Here is a 20,330-nt window from a genome sequence, read left to right on the forward strand (position 1 = left end):
TACTCCGCCTGCCACTCACGCTCGGATCAATACCGTCGTCTGCCGCGGTGGGTTTGGTTACCGCGGACGCTGTGATTGGGTAAAACGAGGTCTGGCTGAGTGTGCTGTGAGTGCGGAGGAGCAGCCAGGCAGAGAGGAGCCGGCTCAGTCCTGCAGGGGGGGCGGGGGGGACACAGATGTGGAGGGTCTGCAGGAGGGCCACCCAGATTTACCCACCACTACTGTTTCAATGGAGCGTCAAGAGTAAATCTCTCTCACACACACACACACACACACACACACACAAAGCCACGACGTTGCCTTAAGTCACAATCTAAATTGGCTCCCAGGGGCATACCGACTACCTTGTTCACCAAAGGCATTGTGTATGTTTTCCGAGTGCTTAGCATATGCTGCCGTAACCTGAGATCTCTCCCTCTGTCTCCTCAAACGTGCACACACACACACACACACACACACACACACACACACACTGTGTTGCTGGAAGTTGCTGTTTTCTCTTTTTTCCCATCAGGAGATTAATTAAATTCAAAATAGTTCACATCTACCTATTAAACCGTGCTCCACCAGCCGCCCACCAGACGAACATCGGCAGAGACACGTCTGGGAGGGGGGCGACGGGGTGAGGGGGTGGGTCTGATGCGAGGGGAAAAAGTGGCAGAATCTCCAAGGTTTCCCCTCAGATCACAAACAATGGAGGATGGCAGGTCTGCGGTCTGGCTGCCATCACATCTGAAAGCTGACTCGTCCTCTGCAGCAGGTTTGATGGGCCTGAGTTGATATGTGTGGTGTTAAGACTAAAGCAGGCCGGGCCTTGGTTTTATTCTGCACCGCACAAATACGTGACAGACGCTGAGGCTTCAGTTTGAACATTTTTACATTTTGCTACAAAAACATTCACAAAATAAAAATAAAAAGGCTCGCTCTAATGCAAGCCTGCAGAAACGGAGATGTTCACGAGCCACAGTGAGAACACATCAAGGTTCAAACCCAGAACCGTGCTGCTAACCTCTGCACCACCGTGTCACAACACATCGAAGCTCCTCATCGGAATATCTGACTGTGTCCCGAGTGCAGAAGAAACAGAGCGTGCGCGAGCCTTCGGGGCACACAGTGCACCCGTAGGGACAAAAAGGGAGTCCGAACACCCCCGGCCACGCCTCCGCCTGCAGACCTGCAGACACGCCGCGCTCAGAGAGCGGTTAAAGGCAGACGCCTCGGCACGAGCTGCTAACACTTGATTGAATCTGCAACATGTCTGATTTGATATAAAGCGCACTGCAGAGTAATGAAAATAGGGAACATTTTAAGACAGTCTAACCTTTCCTGTGTTTACCTTATTAAAGAGTGTGTACCTTAACTGCTAGAGCAGTACACACAGGGGGAACAACAGCGTGTGTGAAGCTGGCAGTGTTTAAGCAGGCGAGCACTAAAGTAATAGGCAAGAGCAGTGAAGTGTTGATTCTACAAAAGATGCAGGGGAAAAATTGCACCTTAGAGCGCACACACGCACACACACCCTCCCCCTCCTCAATAACACCCACAGCACGGCCGGCTGCCTGGCAGCCGAAGTTAACATTTTCAGAGAAAATATTCCTTGCCTCCAATAGTCCGATGTAATTCATTTTCCATCTCTGTTCATTAATCATTGTTAAAATTAGTGATCCATTTCTTCCACTCTGCCATCTGCACTCAGCTTCCTAACAAACATGACACCTCAGCGCATAATAAAAGCTGACAGCTACGAGGAGGCCTTTCCAAATAGCTTTCTGCATATGTGCACCTCCGTGTCTCTGCGCCGCTGTCAGACAAAAGTAGGTTATTTAGACCACCGGCTGCAGATACCGGCACACGCTCCGGCTCCACGTGCACACGTATGTACGTCGCGCACGCACGGTTGGGTGTCATAGAAACACCCACAGATTGACTGATCTGGGCTGGAACGCGTTAAATCCTGATAAGATAAATTTCACTGCACAGTTTCCAGCGAGATGAGAAAAGGGGGGCAAGCAAGGCCTTTAAAAGTTGAAGTGTCCTGTTTACCCCGACAAGCTTTAACTTCAGCTGGAACACTGTTGTACTTTTCCATCTGCGTTTGCTTCCAGCGGCCGTGTGTGTGTGTGAATCAGCTCAGCTACACCCTGATCGCACTCCGCTAAACTCACAGCTAATTCGGCTAGAAAGGGGAAAACAGGGGGGGGTTAAAACAGAGAGAGTGAGGAGAAACACCCCCCTCCCCCTTTTGTGGTCAGCCAGTCCTCATAAACACCCCCTAATCCACATAAAAATACCTTCAGAGAAAGCCGTCCCTACACGACCCCCCCACCAACACCCTGCATAAACTTAAAGCCTCACATGAGGTGAAAAAGTTCAGTGTAGAAAAGCAGGAACGACATCTTTGTGAAATGCATTTCCACCTTAAAAACAAATCGCTAAACTGCATTTCCACCTTAAGAATAAATCACTAAACAACATCTCCACCTTAAAAACAAATTTTAATATATAAGTGATTTATAAAAAAATAATTCAAAAATCAACCAGGCGAGCTTCTCTCTCAGCTTACTCACCCCCCCAACACACACACACACACACACACACACACACACACACACGCACACACACACACACACACGCACGCACGCACGCACACACACACACACACACACCGTTCCCGTCACATCCACACACACACTTAGTAAACTCAACAATCCAATGCTGCACACACACACTGAGTCAGTATCCCTCCCTGGCAAGGTGTGTGTGTGTGTGTGTGTGTGTGTGTGTGTGTGAGAGTGTGTGTGTGTGTGTGTGTGTGTGTGTGTGTGAGTGTGTGTGCCCGAGGCGCAGCACATTAATCTATATAATGCCCTCAAAGAGAAGGCTTTTTCACACCGCTAACTGCCAAGGACTACGAGGGGCAGCGGCTGAGCCATGATTCAGCTGTTAGCCCAACTGGTGTCCCCGCGCGCACACACACACAGACACACACACACTCTTCACTGTGAGCTCACAGGAAACACTCATCAACACTAACCTCTCTCATTTTACTCTCAAACCGGCTCTGATTCACAGCGACCGCTACGTTTTCCTTCTTCACACTCGCCTCACTGAGACGCTCTCAGCAGACACTGATCACTACGAACCTTTTATTTATTTACTGCTCTTTACATAAATAATATAAATTGGCATTATTTTTAATTATGTATTTATTTTTCATTTGAACATAAAGAAGCTGTGATTTTCCATGAAATTTCCCGTGCTGTAAAAATGAGCATGAATAATGTCGATAAGCACTGTAAGCACTACAAACACACGCAGCATTTTGTGCGTGCGTGTCGGCACAACCGCAGCGCCGCCACCTCACCTGCACGCAGCACCAGCTCTACCAGAAACAGGAGCCCAGCGACAGCTTAGCAGGTCCACATGAATAAAACCTGAACATTAGATACAGCCGGTGATGACGCTGAATGACACGAAGCATGAAATGTTTTAGAGCACAAATGAAAGATCGCAGTGAGCCAAATTCAGCCACACTCAGAAAGAAGATATTCAATATGAAGAGCACAGAAACCCTAAACAAATGTGTTCAGACCAGAATCTGTTCGCATACACATCAACGTGATGTTTTAGACTTTTCACAGGAAGCAGCAAAGAAAGTAAAGCACGAGTGTTTTCCTGTGACCTCTCCACTCCTCATTTCATTATTGTGCAAATATTCTCATTTTCCTTCAGAGTTTTAATTTTATCAGCAAACAGGCTTTTATTTACAGCTTTTATCGAATAAAGGAAGCCTAATTTATGCGTCCTCCACAGTGATTAAAATATATTACAGCGCATATGCTGGCTCCAGCGGTCAGGAGCCCCCCCCCACTTTATAGATGTTAAACTTCCTGTGAGACTTTAGTGATGTTACCTCGCAGGATTTCTGGCTCTAACCGTTCTCATATTTCAAAGCGTAACCTCCTGCCATTGTGCGAAAATGCCCAGCGTAGATTTAATATTCATTTGTTGCATGGAGGGCCACAAACAGACAGCCCGGAGCCGTGATTGGAGGAGCGGCGCTCAGAGACAGACGGCGAGCAGAAGAGCAGCTAAATCATCTTGACATTCACCAAGAAGTAGCCACACAGAAAGCTCCCGCTGCTGTTAGTGCTCCCATCGACTAATTTGGTTCTACTTAACCCCTAAACACCCCTCGCACACACACACACACACGCACACACGCACACGCACACACACACGCACACACACGTGCGCCTCACAGTGACATGTTTAATTCCAGGTTCTCGGCACATCTGAATTACAGCAGCCTGATGAGGCAGAGAGGGCCAGGCCCCTCCGGACTGATTAGCATCATTTAAGAAAGTCTTCCTTTTCCTCCCGCCTGCCTCGCTGACCCCGCTCTCCCCCCTCCCCCTCCACGATGGGTGGCACCCGCCGACACCGGGGTGGACGTTATTCCCGCACAGACTCACAAGCAGCTGAGTCTCCTGCAAAGACACAACTCCGCGTACATCCGCACATATACATCCGTACGTCAGAGGCCATATGATGCATTTTTTTCTGCGAGTGTAAAGTAAATAAGACAGAGCCTGTTTTATTTGTGCATATTTCCCCCCCTTCTAAATTATATAAGCCTTGCACATGGCTTAAAATTTTGTAAAGCTTTTCTCAAAATCCTACTTATGGTTGCCATTCTGTGCCAAAAAGTTCATCTGGCCTGTAAATTTAAGCATGGATTACAAATATTCAAATCATGAGCTTACTGTTCAAATAAACATTTCCAACAGGGAGGGGAAAAGTTGCAAGGCATACACTTTCAGCATAATTCCTCCTCTGGCACCTCCCCTCCCCTCGCTCCTAATAAAACAACCACAAAAAAAATGGAGGAGGAGGAGGAAGGAGAAAGGGGGGAAACAAGAAATGCAAAAACAAAAGTTAAAAGTTTGGCCTCTTCATTCACCGCGCGGCTGGATAAACACTGTTGATGAAATATGTAATTAATGTAATTGTAACCACCTATGAAATTACAGTCAGCTGGGTGGGCTCGGCCGCGGCCCCGCTTCTCCCTGCCATCGGACAATAGGGCACCTTATTACAGCTTTAAAAGAGGGAGGGGGCGGGGGTGCGAGGGGGAGGCTTAAGCTGGTCAGCTGCTCGCCACATGGTAGAAATAATAGGGACTGAAGTCACAATCATTTCAGCTTTGGTTTAGCCTCGCTAATCACTGCACTTTATCTGGACAACATAAATAACCGACGGCCTCCGCTCAGTTATTCGTGTCGTAAGTGACTGAATGCAGCGCGCGGCTCATCGGGGCACGCCGACGCAGCTCGCGTCCGGGGGACTCTGTGCAGGTACGCCTGCGTATGCACGGTGCCAGCCCCAGCACCTGGACGAGCTCGAGACCCGAAGCGCTTCTTGCTCTTCGCTCGTTGATGCCGAGTGTCCGCCACGAGCTCGTGGTCAGACAAAGGCTGAAAATTAAACGTGATCCAAATAAAAGACCACGAGTGACTTTTCAGCTTCAAACAGGGGTTCTTTTATTCTTTTATTCTTTTATTTTGAAAACCAAGGAAACCCAGGAAGGTCTGAACCCAGAGCCTCCTGTCTAACGGACTGGACTGCTTCTTTCACTCTCACTGGGCGACCCGGGTGAGCCGTGGTGACAACCCGCTGTCACAGCGCGTCATAACATTTACATAAATTTCTGTCTTCTGAAAATCGAACCTGTTACTGAATCTGCTGCTGGCTGCAGGGACAGGCGCCCTTTGTTTCTGAGGGTACGTGATGGCCTCCTGCTTTCACCCCCAGCGTCCACACGGTACATATGGATGGATGGGATCGGGGGGGTGGGGTCAGCGCCGGTATACGTGCAGGTACTGTCCCGACATTCGCCTGGGCCCCCTCACACCGACAGCCGGTGTTATCCCAGGGATTAAAATAGCCTCTTCTCTGCTCGCCGCCCTGCCCGGCATTAAAGTCTTCCACATTTGCAAAATTGCAAACAGATGCAACTCAAGTACCTGCAAATAATCTGCCAAGACCAATTTCAAAAGGGAGATTTCAGAATATGCGGGAGTCATTAGAGGGAGTATTATTTCAGCGATGAGCGCGAGAGGGCCAGCAGTGGATCACCCAACCAGATGGGTTCTGCTGCCTTTTATTTGGGAAGAAAGAGGCCGACGCGTTCCTCATCTCCCCCCAGCCCCCCCCGGCCCGCAAACGAAGATATATAACGTGCACGAAACAATTACGGCAGAATATTGGAAGTTTCAGAAGCAACCAAAGAACGTCAAATTTCCTTTGGAGCTTCTCAAAACAATCTTTTCATCTTCCTCCCGGTGAGGACGCCGAGGGACGGGGTGGGGGCTCGGATGTAAACGAGGAACCAGACACGCAGATCTGAGGCTTTCTTATTGTTTTGTATCGAGTGTTAAATATGAAAAAGAATTAAAAGGTAGACGCCTTAAAAGCGGCCTGCGGCGTATGTAAATGAAATATGTTTCCGAGCCATAATTTGCAGCCGCCGCTGTTGTTATTTTCCACGCAGTCATCTGAAGTTTTCCTCAGCACGGCTTTAAAGCGACGCACAACAAAGCGCTCACCAATTAAAGACGATTTTAACACCAAGAAGTGCGGCAAACTTCATTAGATACTCCATCCAGTCGCTGACAGAAAAGCCATTCAGAACGCATCTCGGAGCGTGCGCGATGAATAATGCATCGCGGAAAACACACGCGACATTGACCGGCCTTATAACAAATGAAATGTTTATATCAAATGGAATCTGATTAGGTGACTGCTTATTATTTCTCATGGGGGGGTGGGGAAGCCGAGTAACAATCTAAGGCACTTAAAAAAATGATCAAAATCACCAAGCCCTTGAAACAATACACATTCAATCAAATTCTTCATAATTGTAACAGTAGGAAGCATTTTAGGCATTCCACCCACAACAAACAGGCTTTGTTCTCCTGTTATGAGAGGCAGCGAGGGGACACAATCAAGTGCGTGAGAAAGTCAGGAACGCAGGATTTTCAAGCAATTCCTCCCTCTTTCTCTCTCTCTCCATTCACCCCCTCCTCCTCCCCCCTCTCGCTTTTTTTCAGGGTCGCCCATATTATTTGCTTCCTGTTTCATTGTAGTTGGCAAAAAGAGAATTTGGTAATTGAGTGGTACAGAACATGTGCCCTCCCTGCTCGCAGATGACAGATGGATTATAAAAACTTCAAAGGCGAGCGTTTGGAGCACCAGGGGAGAGATGCTAGGTATTTGAACTATCATTCTTTACCCAGGAGACAATGACTGCCTGACACGGCGCATACATCAAGGAACAGCACACACACACACACAGTGCTATATATTGAACATCCTGTTCCTGAGCAACTTTCTGAGCTCGGGAGCAGAACAAGTGGGAGAGGAGGCGGCACTCGCTCTTATCTTTTGCATTTTTCTCCCCTTCTTTGTTGCTCTCGGTGTCTCCTTTCTCTCCCCGGGTCAGTAAAATAATCAGACTTCAGCTTCGGCTCTGTGGGTTTAAAAACACGCCGAGATTAGCCGGCCTTGAGGAAAACTGAGCGCTACTGTAGTGAGGGCGAAGGGGAGAGAATGCTGGGCGGCGACGCCTGTAATCATCTTATAAGCATGATTTATGAAAAGGCCCATCTGCCTCGCCTTACTTAAGCATGGAGGCAACCTTTAATAATATAAGGACAAGGGGGGAGGGGGTGGGGCGAGCACACTGCTGGCCCCTCCCACTCCTTCTTCTTCAGCATCCGGCCGTTAGTTCAGATGGCAGCTAATCACCGCTGACCTCCCCACCACAGCGTTTAACCCTAGCCCCGCCTCCTGACCCTGAAGGAATTAGCAGCCTCACTGTAACACACACACACACACACACACACACACACACACACACACAGACACACACAAACACACTCTCTGATGCCTCTGTGTCACTCCAGAGAACCAACATAGAGGATCCAAAATCATCCTGTTGGCTACCACCATCTTTTATATACAGACTTTGATCTGAACATGGCTGCCCTGACCTGCAGGGCGGGGTATTCGTCTGCTCGCTGTGACATCACCACATGCAAAGCTGCGGAATGACAGCTGGACGTATGAAGCTCCGAGTCCGAGCGCACAGCGAGCTCGGCCTGCATCCTCCTTCGGTCACCCACCGTCAGCAAAACATTTATTAACACTGCTCCGTAAAGACGCGACCTTTGACCCTGCACTGACTTAAACAGAGAGTAAATTAAGATAAATACAAATCATTACATTTCTCATGATTCGTTGGGAAAATCCAGGAAAATCAAAAAATTATTTGTTCAAATGGAATTGATTTTCCAGAAACGTCGATGCTTCAGACGTTCAGTCCGCCGGATCTGCAGAGCTCGACGCTCCGCGTACGGAACAGGTCGACGTGCGAGGTCGGCGATCTGCTTCAGTCTGAACACGAGAAAAAACCACCGAAGCTCAGAGGAGACCAGCTGCCGATCGCACGACGGGCGACGTCACAGAAAAGAAAAGGTAAAAAACCTTATTAATGTTTGCAAACCAGTAAAAACCGTGAGGAAGAAGTGACATCATCACACTCGACCAACGTCATTCAGCCGCCCTTTGACCTCACTCTGACCTGGAAATGGCTCCCAGGACCCTGTGTGAGGGGTGCACGTGATCTCTCACACACACACACGCCCCTCCTCATGTGGTCACCTTTTCAGCGTCCATCAGGATTGTCGGTCTAATCCTCGCCGGATCATCTCATCAATGCCTCGACCGTTTAACATGTAACGGATCCCCACTAACACCCCCACTGCCCCGACTTCACCCCTCACCCTCCCACTTCAGCCCCGGGGGCTTTTAACACCCTCCCAACACACACACACACACACAGTCCGGACTTTACTTTTACAGAAGCTGAAAAGAGTTTGTGGCGTTTGTGACAAAACACAACACGTTAAAATAAATTATACAAATTCAGCAGGAAAATAAATCAGACCAATCAGCACGCAGCAGTCAGGCAAAAGTGCATCTCTCTCTCTCACACGTTAGCTGGTTTATTTATCACACTGACTTCAGACCAGTTCACATTCAGTTAGAGACGTTTGCAAAAATCTTCCAGGCAAACCTGTGAGTGAAACTCGCCCCTCCCCATCCTTCCTCACCCTCCTCATCCTCCTCGTTCTCCTCGAAGCCTCGCAGCATGTGTAAGCAGGAGCGCACGTGCTCCCTTCGCCCTCATTACGAGCTAACTACGCTGTTTGATTAAAAGCGTGTACAGAGAGGAAGAGAGAAAAAGAAGGAGACAGCGAGAGGAGGAAGAGGTGGTGGGGGTGGGGGGACAGGCCGAACCTCCATAATTAAGATCACTTCACAGATTACCTCCGGCAACAAAAGCACGGCGAGCGGCCGCCCGCAGCCTCAGAAATTGGATGAAAAAGGGGTGTCGAGGAGGAGACTGACCTCTGCCGGGGCTCCACATGAACGCTGGTAATGGCTGATTCAACCCCCCCCCAAACACACACACACACCTCACCCCTCCCAACAGTCCCTGACACACACACACAGGTATGTACAGTACAGCCAGCAAGCCGTGCTGAAACACCTGAGGGCTCACATCACCTGTCAGGGCTGCTAAGTGGGAGCAACGCCTGCACCCTGACTCTTCACGGAGAGCTCCGCCCTCCAAAATTCACAGAAAAAAGGAAGCGCGTCACGTTTTTTGTGCTTCATCATTTCGATCCTGGACAGAATTTTTAAATAAATTCAGACGTCTTCCGCTGAAAGGACGACGCTTCCTCCTCAGACGCTCCTCGCTCCGACGCCACACAGCCTGTAAATCTGGAGCTACGATCACCGCCAGAAACTGACGACACCTCAGATTTACGCACAACATATCAGCATCACGGCTCCTACATAACCGCTGTGAACTTCTGTAGAGTTCAGACTCATGGCCTGATTTCCAGTTTTTATTAAAAAAGCATGATCGCGTCAGTCACAACATTTTTTCATGAAGCAAAGTTTTTATTTTGTAAAGAAGCTTCCGTGATGCAGTGAGGTAACCACGTTCGCTCATATCAGTAAACATCACCCCCCACCCACACTGACCCGAGGTCAGGCCGACTCTTGTTCACACTCCTTCCTCGCTCTCAGCCTTCCTCCTCCTCTCATGGGGATGTAGCCTCAGCCTACGAGCCCTCGGGGGCCGATCGCCAACCAGGAGAGGTTTGCTCTGCAGACCTGAGGTGGACTTTATTTCTCCCTCTGTGCCAAAGCACTTCCTTGAGCGTGGAAGCATCGAGTTGGATGGGAGGAGGGAGGAAGTGAGTGTTTAAATGATGGAGCCTCTTTAAGATGTCCTCCATGAGCTTCAGTGTGAAAGGGGAGTCTGAAAAAGCTGCGCTCAGCGAGGGGAACATGCACATCCATTTCTTCGCTGGCAACCACCAAAGTCTACAACTCATTTGAACTCATCCTGATGCTCAGTTCAACGTTATTTATATTCCATCAGATCACATCCTACGAGCAGCACTTGGCGACAGTGGGAAGGAAAAACTCCCTTTTAACAGGAAGAACCAGGCTCAGGGAGGGGCGGGACAAAAGACACGCTCGCCCGATATCTGAATCTTAACCAGCCGCCTGGCCGACCAATCGCAGTTTGGCTTCAGTGGATCTCACATGAACCCGCTGACGTGCGGGCATGCAGTCTGTCTCTCACCCTCTGAGCCCATCAGCCACACCACGCATGCAAATGCTCTGCATGTTTACTCCGACTCCCTGCTCGCTTCTGACAAACGAGCCTGACTCGAAGCGCTTCCACTCGACTCTCCCTGTTAACGACACAACAAGAGAGGAACGCAAAAAACACAATCAGGGCGCATAAAAATAATAACAATAAGAAAAAAGACAAAGAGAAAAAGGAAGCTGAGGAGGAGGAGGAAGAAAGGGAGCCGGGGTGGGCCACTACAAAGATGAAGATTAAAACGCTGATTTGAGAGAAACTGTCAGAAAATGCGGGAGACCTGTTCGGGTGTGTGTTAGCGTGGAACGTCTCCCAACTTAAAAAGAGATTTTAAAGCGAGGAGCGAGTCGCCGGGGGAATCGTGCACATCACAGAGCCGACCCCAGTAATAACACTGATACGTGCTAGATAAACACTATTTAGTTCCCACCTTGAACAACACTTTTTAAAGTAGTTCATGAAAGACTGACAGCTCCCCACGAGTGCGCACACACACACACACACACACACACACACACACACAGGTAACGTTTGCTGTACCTAATTAAATAAAACAGCAGGTGGAATTGTTTGTGTGCACAGACGGAAAAAAGGGAAAAGAAAGGATCAAATATTCTGTATGAACTTCATTAAAATCACGTTTACCATCCGCAGCTGATTGGCTGCTTTGGGACTGAAACAGGAAGTGTCAGTAGGACAGGTACACCTGTGTCACCTCACTGCAGGAAACTTAAATGTTTCACGCAAACAAAGTTCAGCTTCAAGTTTAAAGTCACATCCTGATAGATACTGCAGTGTGTCACATTTGAAATCAATTAAAAGCCAATAACAGGATGCTTTAGAAATTGGGTTGTTGTTGTTTTTTTCAGAATAAAAGCTTCTAGAATAAATGGTGTTCACCTTAAAGTGGGAGTAAATAAAAAATAGATAATTTCACTGACAGTGTTCAAATATCAGCGCCTTCCTTAAAAATGCGAGCATTCATTCAGCTTTTCTGCAGCTCCACTGCAGCTCATAAAAACAACATTACTGTGTTAAAGAGTATAACAGTGTGCACAGAAAGGTCTGCTATCATTCAAACTGTGAATGTGTGGTTGGGGGTTTGTTTGTAAGATGCTTCTGATTTCCCAGAAGCCTGGGGTGGGGTGGGGGCACCACAGTAAAAGCTCGTGGACGCGGCCCTGTCTGGTCCTGCTTCACTGTGTGGAAACATCTCAGATTATTACTTAGAGAGTTTTGGGGGAATCTCTCTGAACAAATCAAATGAATAGAAGATGAACCCCCCACCTCACCCCCTCCCTAATTGCCCTGCACAGTCTGGAAGCTGTTCTAATGTTTTCTATTTAAGCGAGGCTTACAGTAAAGATGTCCCATAAAATTAGAAAGAAGTTGTTTCTGACTAACCTGTCCTCAAACACAAGCAGAACTAAACAGGTAGCATTTGTATTTAGCTTCAAATTAAAAAAAGCTCAGTGGGGATCCTTCGCCTCTCGGCAGCTTTGCTCGGAGACGCGGTCGCGGCTGCGCCAGGCGTTTACAGAAGGCTGTGTGTTTAAAGCTGGAATGCTCATTTGCCTTTTGGGTTTACTTATTTACTTTTGCATAAATGGAGAACAGCGATGTGGTATTAAAGGGCTTCTCGAGGGGGGTGGCTGCGTGCTTTAAATGCAGCCTTTTCTTAAATGCTCCCTCAGTTTGCTATATTAGGAAGGTCGATGATTAATGCAGCACATATCTAATTTCTCTTGATTAATACTAATAATAATAGCAAATTAGAAAAATAATGCCACACTCAAAATGAGCGTGCACGCACACACACACACACACACACACACACACACACCCTCCCCCTGCTCAAAGTCATCAGATACAAAATGAGCATCGAGGCTAAAAACGAGCAGCAAATAATCACAAAACTCCCAAAAGACAAATAGAAAATGTAAAACGACTGCCTGCATCGACTGGGGCCTGGTAATCTCCAGCAGCAGCCACGGCTGAAGCACACCACTGTCACTGCAAATAAAAACTTCCAGCTCTCACGGCCTTCGATTGAGTCTTTAATTTAGCCTGATGTGACATTAAAACCCTTTGCTTGACTTCCACCGGCTGTGACGAACGCACCGGCGCTCACAGAGAGGTGTGCAGACAGGCCGGCATTTCGCTGCCTTTTATCAAACTGAATTTATCAGCACGGGCTCGCAGGATCTGTGCAGCAGCGTGTTCAGGAGGAAGCCCACAGATACCGTTAAGCACATCATCATCCCTCCTGTCTGTTCGCTCCCACTGCTGCACATTTAACTTGAGCAGTCTCACGAGCTGCGCTCGGTCAAAAATCAGCCTGTCAGGACAAAATAAAGACATCTGATTGTGATTAAAGGTCATCACGTGTGTCGTTTTTCATTCCGATTTGTGACCAAAAGTAAAGAAGTTTCCACTCTGATCTTGTTATTAGGCCGTGGTAAAAAAAAGGATTTCTACATCTGTTAAAGAGGAGGAGACTGCACCGGCGTCCGGTGTGGCAGCGAGACAGGAGGGATGGGAAGCAGCGAAATAAAAGATGATGATGACGGAGGGGGAAAATGATTTGGATAGAGAGATGATAGAGGCTGCTGTGGCGAGGAGCGCGATAAGGAGGCGTTTGAAGGGTCCTCTCAGATGCTGGGATTGCTCCGTTCGGCGCGATCAGAGCCTCCGAGGTACTTGAACCCTGCCCGCCTTCCACGCACCTCTCTGTAGAGCCGCTGCCCTGCAAATCACCTGTAAACTGCTCTGACACATGATCCACTCCCACAGACGTCGAGTGGAAACACATTCACACGGAGAGCGAGGGAGAAACCGCCGCCGCTGTTTGGCCGTTTTTTGACACCAGCACTCGATTAGCTGTCCCGCTCTGGAGTGGAGGCGCTCTCAGAGCAGAAATAAGAGAGCACCTCTCTTTCATGACACACTCGTGAAAACGTGAATTTCTTTATCTATTTTTAATCTCAGTTTTGGGCGACGCACGCCATCGCAAAGGCAGCAGTGGGATTTGAACCTTCATGCCTAGAAGGCCAACGGGAGGATGCAGGGAGCTCAGCCCCCCCCCCCCCCCCCACACAAAAAAGGAGAATAAAAAAAACAACGGCTGCTGATTAGTCTTTGTCAAAATATTTGCAACAGAGGAATTCCAGCAGGCAAGCGTGGAATCGGCTCTCCTACAAAAGAGCCATCTTCCCTGAGTAACAAGTTGGTGCAACGAGTGTCGACAGCAGAGGAGCTGAAATCCCCCCCGGGCCACAGAATATCCCGCTATTGTAGTCTTAACCCGCGAGACCTGGCTGGGAATGTGCAGCTTTCACAGCCACTTCTCATCCGATTTGTAGCCGTGCCGCTGATGTGCGAGCGCCCGGGACGCAGACGGTCACTCACTGCCTCTTCCTCCTGTTCATCACCTCCTGAAAACTCTTTATTTCACCACAAACATTGGGGGGGGGGGGGTGCTGGTTTGTGTGTGTACCCCCCACCCCACACGCACATACTTTTTTTCATCTTTCTTTTTGTATTTTTTGTTCCACAAGGCAAGTTTCATTAAAGATCCAATTATGCAAATCAGGTGCTGGAGAGGCAGTCGAATATGCACCATAATGGTGTACAGTAATCGTTCGACACAATATACGGCATCCGGGGCCAGATTTACGAGTGCAACAGAACTGGAACGCCTCCGTCCTTTGGTGAAAACCTCTTGATCATAATTAAAGGTGCAGGAGTCCTCACTCCCTCCTTCTCGCTCTCCCTCCATCTTGTGCTACTTTGGCGTGCTCATTAGCCGAGGTCTGGAAGTTTACAGAGGTCACATCCACGACGCACAGCAGCTAAAGAGCAGACATGACATGCGCCTCGCAGTCAGAGCCGGTGTGTGAAGTGGGTCTAACCTTCCATCTCGTGGAGGTATTTACCACCGTCTTAGCCGAGCGCGGCTGAATGCTAAGCAGGAACAATTCTCTGCTTCAGGACCTGTGATTGATGCGTGCGTGCCGGTTTGTGTTAAGCTGTTGTCTGTGGAAATGACACGGCTGAAAACACAGTGCCGTTTGACACATCAAACGGGAAAACAGCCCTGGCGTCGCGCGCCGCATTCTTAAATCCAAAATGCTAACGAACTTTGAGGGAGAAAGAAATAATACCAAAGTGGAGCCAAACTCTGTAAAACCCTAATAACGCCGGGGGCGGGGGGCGGGGGGCTCAGCGGGGAGCCGCGGCAAACAAAGAGGAATCTCACGGCTACGCGTTCCAGTTTTTCACCACATTCCTGCTGCTGATGGAGGACGAGGCCGCAGCAGCACCTGGGCTCTGAGCGACCTGCGAGCAGGCGGGTCTCCAAATCTGAAGTACAAAAACACCCCCCCACCCCCCACCCCTCGGCCGCCCAGACAGGCAGACGCTCCTTGCGATGGCACCCCGGCATGAGAGGACTGAGTCGAGCCTATCTGTCAGCGCCTCATCTGCCCCACACTCTTTATTCTTAGATCAAACTGACGGCCATGATTACCCCCCTCTAACCCACCCCCGCACCGCTGCTCCTCCAGCTCTCAACCTCCCGACTCTTATCGAGCTCTCGGGGCAAACACGGGAAAACTGCACACCGATCCTTCACTCACATTTCAGAGCAAATTTATTTCCTGCTCATTTTTCAAACTGCCGTTAATTTACAGAGAAGACGCAGAGCTGCTTTTATCCCCCCCCCCATGCACACAGACAAATATGTGCTTTACATTAAAATACGTGGAATCATCGCAGTTTCAAAGGTTTACTTATTTACAAATTCCATCAACACAATGAGATCCTAAAAAATGCTAAATTATGAGAAACAGGTCAAACGCCTTCCTACATCCTCCAATTTTTCTCACGGGGGGAAAACTCAGAATTCCTGCTCCCGATAAAAGTTTGAGTGAAAAATTCATTTCACAAAAAAAACAAGAAAAAAAAACATTTCTGTCGCTCACATCCCAGATTTGATTGTGTGAGTGTGTGTGTGTGTGTGTGTGTGTCAGATCAGCATCAACAGCATCTTCTTCTTCTCTAGCTTGAACTCTGAAAATCAAGGTCACGGAAGCTCGACACGGCCTGTGTTTCTCACACACACACACACACACTCACACTCACACACACACACACACACACGCTCCTTGTTAGTAGAGTGAGGACGATGTCAGTATCTCAGCCTTGCCCTGTAGGTACCACACAGGAACAGGGTGGCAGGGGTGTCTGGGGGGCGGGCTACACATATGATTTAACGTGTGGCTGCTGACGGCACCTGGCCCCATCCCACCTGCCCACCACCGGAGCCCTCTCCCATAATTACCCGAGGCAGGCGGCTGCTGGGAGCTGCGGCTCGCTCGAGTCTGTCCGACCGCCTGCGCAGACGTCCTGAGGACTGCTGCGTTATGTAATGCATGTGGTTTTGTGTGTTCCTGTCATGGCGCTCGGGTGTCTCTGATTTTCACTGTGTGTGTTTTTTTCTTTGCTTTCCCACAAGTCCGATTGTGTGCACGTCAAATAATTTGGCGAGTGTCGGCCTGACAACAGCGGCTGCTGCCTCTGCCTAGTGGGTCTCCTCAGCCGCGGGACCGACTGACTGACAGGCAGCTGAGAGGACGGATTGGATCCCATCCTTTGCCGTGCTCCCCCTCTCTGCCTCTCCCCCTGCGTCTGTCTCATCACTTCCTTCTCACTCGTTTGCGGCTGAGAGATGCGTATCGCCGCTGTCGGTCACGGCCCGTGGCCCCCCTCGGCAACGCTGACATGGACACAGGTGGGAAGCGACTAACGCGAGGCCGGCGACGACACATTTCGAGCTCGATCGGTCAGAAAGTTGCAGCACAGGAAAATGTCAGATCTGTGTGTGTGTGTGTGTTTCTGCTTTAATAAATCTCACACTAAACATCTCACCCATAAACAGGAATTAATCTCTGTGATTTGCCGTGAAGTGAAGATAAATAATGTTTGCATATTTCATGAGAATTCTTATTTTTAATGACAACAACACTTTGAATTAATTGGATAATTAATCAGCAAGTGGTATGTGAGGCTGAAACCTATATGATTTTTATTTTATAAAGCTAAACGAACATGAAAGAAATTACTGACAGTCCACCGAGGCCTGACACACACAGGAATTCCTCCGACAGGCCGACCTGCAGAGCGAGGCCTTTTCTCAGAGTCTTCCCAAATATTTCACGCAGAAAGAATGACAACATGTGGAGCTGCACGGCCAAACACACTCGTCCGTGTGATGTTTGCGAGGGACAGAGAGGAGCTGACAAAAGGGGTTTACGCCCAGACGGTTCAGTCATAATATCCGCCCTGAGGTACCTCACACAATGACAGCATCTCAGCTCTTCTCAAATCGATCCGAGGAAGAAGCAACTTTCTGTTTCTGCGTCAACTTCAGCAAAGGTCAGAGAACAGCGACTATTTTCAGACAGAGGGGTGCACACCCCTGTCAAAACGCTCAGGGGTCAACTGGACCTTTGAGAACCCCCCCCCCCCCCCACAACAGGTATCCTAAAAACTGATGATTTTTAAAGGAGAAGCTGTGTGCAACTACCCCCCCCCCAAACACACACACACACACCGCAGTGACAGCGGCTCCCAAAAATGTCCATGTCAGCGCGCGACCGTGCGCAATCACGCACGTGCCCCGTCGGTCAAAGCCGACCTCGGCACAAAATGGCAGGTCTCCGGAACTTTGCACCCCCCCACTCCCCCCAGCCTCGGAGCCGGAGCAAAGTTGCGGGTTCCGCCGCCGCGCGCACTTTACGCACACGCGGGGCTCAGGAGCAGAAACCCGCCGCGGGTTAGAGTCTGTGCTGGTGCTCCGATAATTGCTGTGATTTTTCTAATCATGGGGGTGCGGGGGGGTGACTCGGCCCGGCCCGGCTCCTCTCACCTCTGACGAGTTCTGCTCGGTCCTCCCTGCGGACACTTTCCCGTCAGATGCGCCGGTATGAGCCGGTCCTGCCGCCCCGAGCCGCCGGCCAGCAGCACGCCCGCCCCCCTCCTCCCCGCCCGGTGAGCGTCGCGGTAAAGAGCCGCTCCGCTCCGTCGTCGCAGCTGCCGAGCCCGGCGGTGATCGCGCCCATAATCCGCTCCTCGGCGCCTCTCCCCCGGCAGGAGGAAGAGCGCCTCGCGCCCACCTCCGAGAGTTTCTGACCTTGAAGTCCCACAAACACGTTTGAATCCCGGGCTGCTCTCCGGCACTGAGCCCGGCGGGTCCCCACTCCCCGCTCCCAAAAGTCGGATCGCTTACCTTGGGTGAGCCGCGCGGTCCTCTCCTCCGCTCCTCGCCGCAGAAAGTCCGGGATAAACGAGTGTTTCCTGCTCTGCGTCCTGAGCGCCGCTTAACACGAGTAACGAGTGCTAAAAATGACGCTCATCTATCTGCGCTGTAACCTTGTGGCGTATTTAATGTAAATAAGCCTCGTTGTGCTGCCAATCCCCGCGCACACACGCAAAGCCGCTCCTCGGGGACTCGCGCCGATGTTTTAACGCTTTATTATTTGTGCCTGAACGCGCGAGAGAAGAGAATTATTAGAGAATATGACAGATCGATAACGCGACTGCAACGGATGGCTCTCCACGCACGGCTCCGTGGAAGCGATCCCTGCCCGGAGTGAAAAAAGAAAAAAGAGTTTTCTTTGAGGAGGGGAGATTTCCAACAGGAGACCTCAACTTCGAGTTGGCACAACTTTTTTTACGCGATGCGTAAAGAAAAAAAAGCACACATGACAGAAAGACGTCGCGCACTGGCTCGACTGCAACTACAGGCTGCCTGTGCGCGGTGCTTTGGATATATTATGCTTCTATAGGGGGGTGGAAGAGACTGAATAATGCAATTATAGATTCAGTGTCCCAGCCTTGACAAAAGACAGGGCTTCAATGGAGGCTTTGTTAAAGGATTATATAATGATTATGGGGTAATTATGGGAACGGTTTGGTAATAATAAAAAAGTATCAAGTGCTCTCTTGTACGGACAGCTTGTTTTCTACAATGTAAGAGCAGATAAGACGGACGGACAGACAGGCAGGCAGGCGGTGCTGCTGACAGCTAGTGGCGGGATGACGGCAGACAGCCTCGATTATTCAAAATGTCGAACCGAGAGAGGCATTAATGTCAGCGCCTGAGATGCTATCAGATGTCCGCGGAACCGGACGTGGGCCCACAGCGGGGTATCTGGGGGTCATATTCAGAAGAGCCCCCCTCCCAGCTCCCAGCCACTGCTCTCGTGATCTTCTCCCCTCTGCGTGCTGCTTGTGTCACGCCGAGGAACATGGAAGCGGTCAGTGTGACAGCGCGCAGGAGTCAAACACCTCTACGTCTTCTCTGAATTCCACGCAGACAACTTTCACCGCGTGAAATCTACACGCAGCTGCGGCGAGCAGCTTTCATCCCAACCACGGGGCAAACGAGAGAGGCTGTAACATCCCGTGCCAGCCCCTGGCCGCCAGCAGCCTGCTTTTAAAAGATATTTGCAGCTCTGTGACACATTAGTGGACCAGCTCGCTGCCTCATTATGCGCTATGAAAATCTGATTCCCATGCTGCTCCTAAATGCTCCCACGGAATTCACTTTCTTTTCTTCGTTTTTCTTGAGCATTTTCCAACATAATAATAAAAAACTTTTCCTCCTCCTCCCCCCAAGAAATTAGCATAAGCATTCCCCATCAATAACAGGGCTATCTCTATGGGAGTGATAGCAGCGAGCAGTAGGGGTGTTTCTTTTACCGATTCTCCATGGATCAACAGCGCGTCATCAGCTCCTTTTGAACTTGTTATAGCAAGTCAAGTGATTCTTTATCGGCTGACAGGCCTGACAATCCTTCGGCGCTGGGAAAGCAGGTCCAAAGGAAGTGGCCATATGGACTTGAGCATGCAAATTTACAACAATGCGCAAAACTCGTGTTGTTCTCCGCGACGCACGGCGACGTGGAAGCGCGAGAAACACGCGTGCAGGTGGACCGTCAGCGCGTGCACGTGTGCGACACACACCGACACGCTGGCCTGTGCACGCCGGACAATTAAACCGAAAATCACTACGATGGTTTTAATATAAATTAGTCAGACGAATTTAAAATATTTCCCATTATTTAATCAGTTTATCTAATAAAAAATGGCAAACAAAAGTATTTTATTAATTTTATTTTTTTTATCTTAAATTTAATAAAACTCCAGAGGTTAAAAAATAAAAATAAAAATAAAAATAATAATAATTAGAGCAAAACATAATAAACACACGAACAAAAATCTACATTAGCTAAGGAGGAAAATACAAAAGCATCCGAAATTAGGAAACATTTACACTGTGATGACAGGAATGTCGGACTGTCTCAGATGATGACTTTTGTTGATTTTTTTGGAGGGACAAATTTACATAATAATAATAAAAAAATAGTCAATAAAATCAGAAATAGATCCAGGGACAGCTGGAAATAAGAAACAGTGCTGGGACAGTTTTCTGTTGGATGTAGGTCAGTTAGTGAGACCCAGAATATCTCTGTAAATAAGAATATCACAGTGTGGAAGGACAAAGCAGATCAAA

General features: G+C 49.1%; 1 protein-coding gene across 6 annotated transcripts in view; it reads right to left on the reverse strand.

The window, feature by feature from the left end:
* The window catches only part of znf536 (zinc finger protein 536), a 199,424-nt gene extending 180,270 nt beyond the window's left edge, over window positions 1-19,154 (reverse strand). For 4 of the 6 annotated variants that reach the window (XM_084925582.1, XM_084925547.1, XM_084925557.1 and 1 more), the window contains exon 1: window positions 18,042-19,154. The gene's annotated coding sequence lies outside the window, so the exon portion shown is untranslated. Of the gene's footprint in view, window positions 1-17,681; window positions 17,702-18,041 lie in introns of those variants that run through there. The other 2 variants (XM_084925574.1, XM_084925590.1) reach the window with 2 other exon arrangements.
* Between the last annotated feature and the right edge of the window lie 1,176 nt (window positions 19,155-20,330).

The sequence above is a fragment of the Perissodus microlepis genome, chromosome 1, assembly GCF_051167445.1.
Source record: "Perissodus microlepis isolate ML-2025 ecotype Zambia chromosome 1, ASM5116744v1, whole genome shotgun sequence".
Classification (NCBI taxonomy): Eukaryota; Metazoa; Chordata; class Actinopteri; order Cichliformes; family Cichlidae; genus Perissodus; species Perissodus microlepis.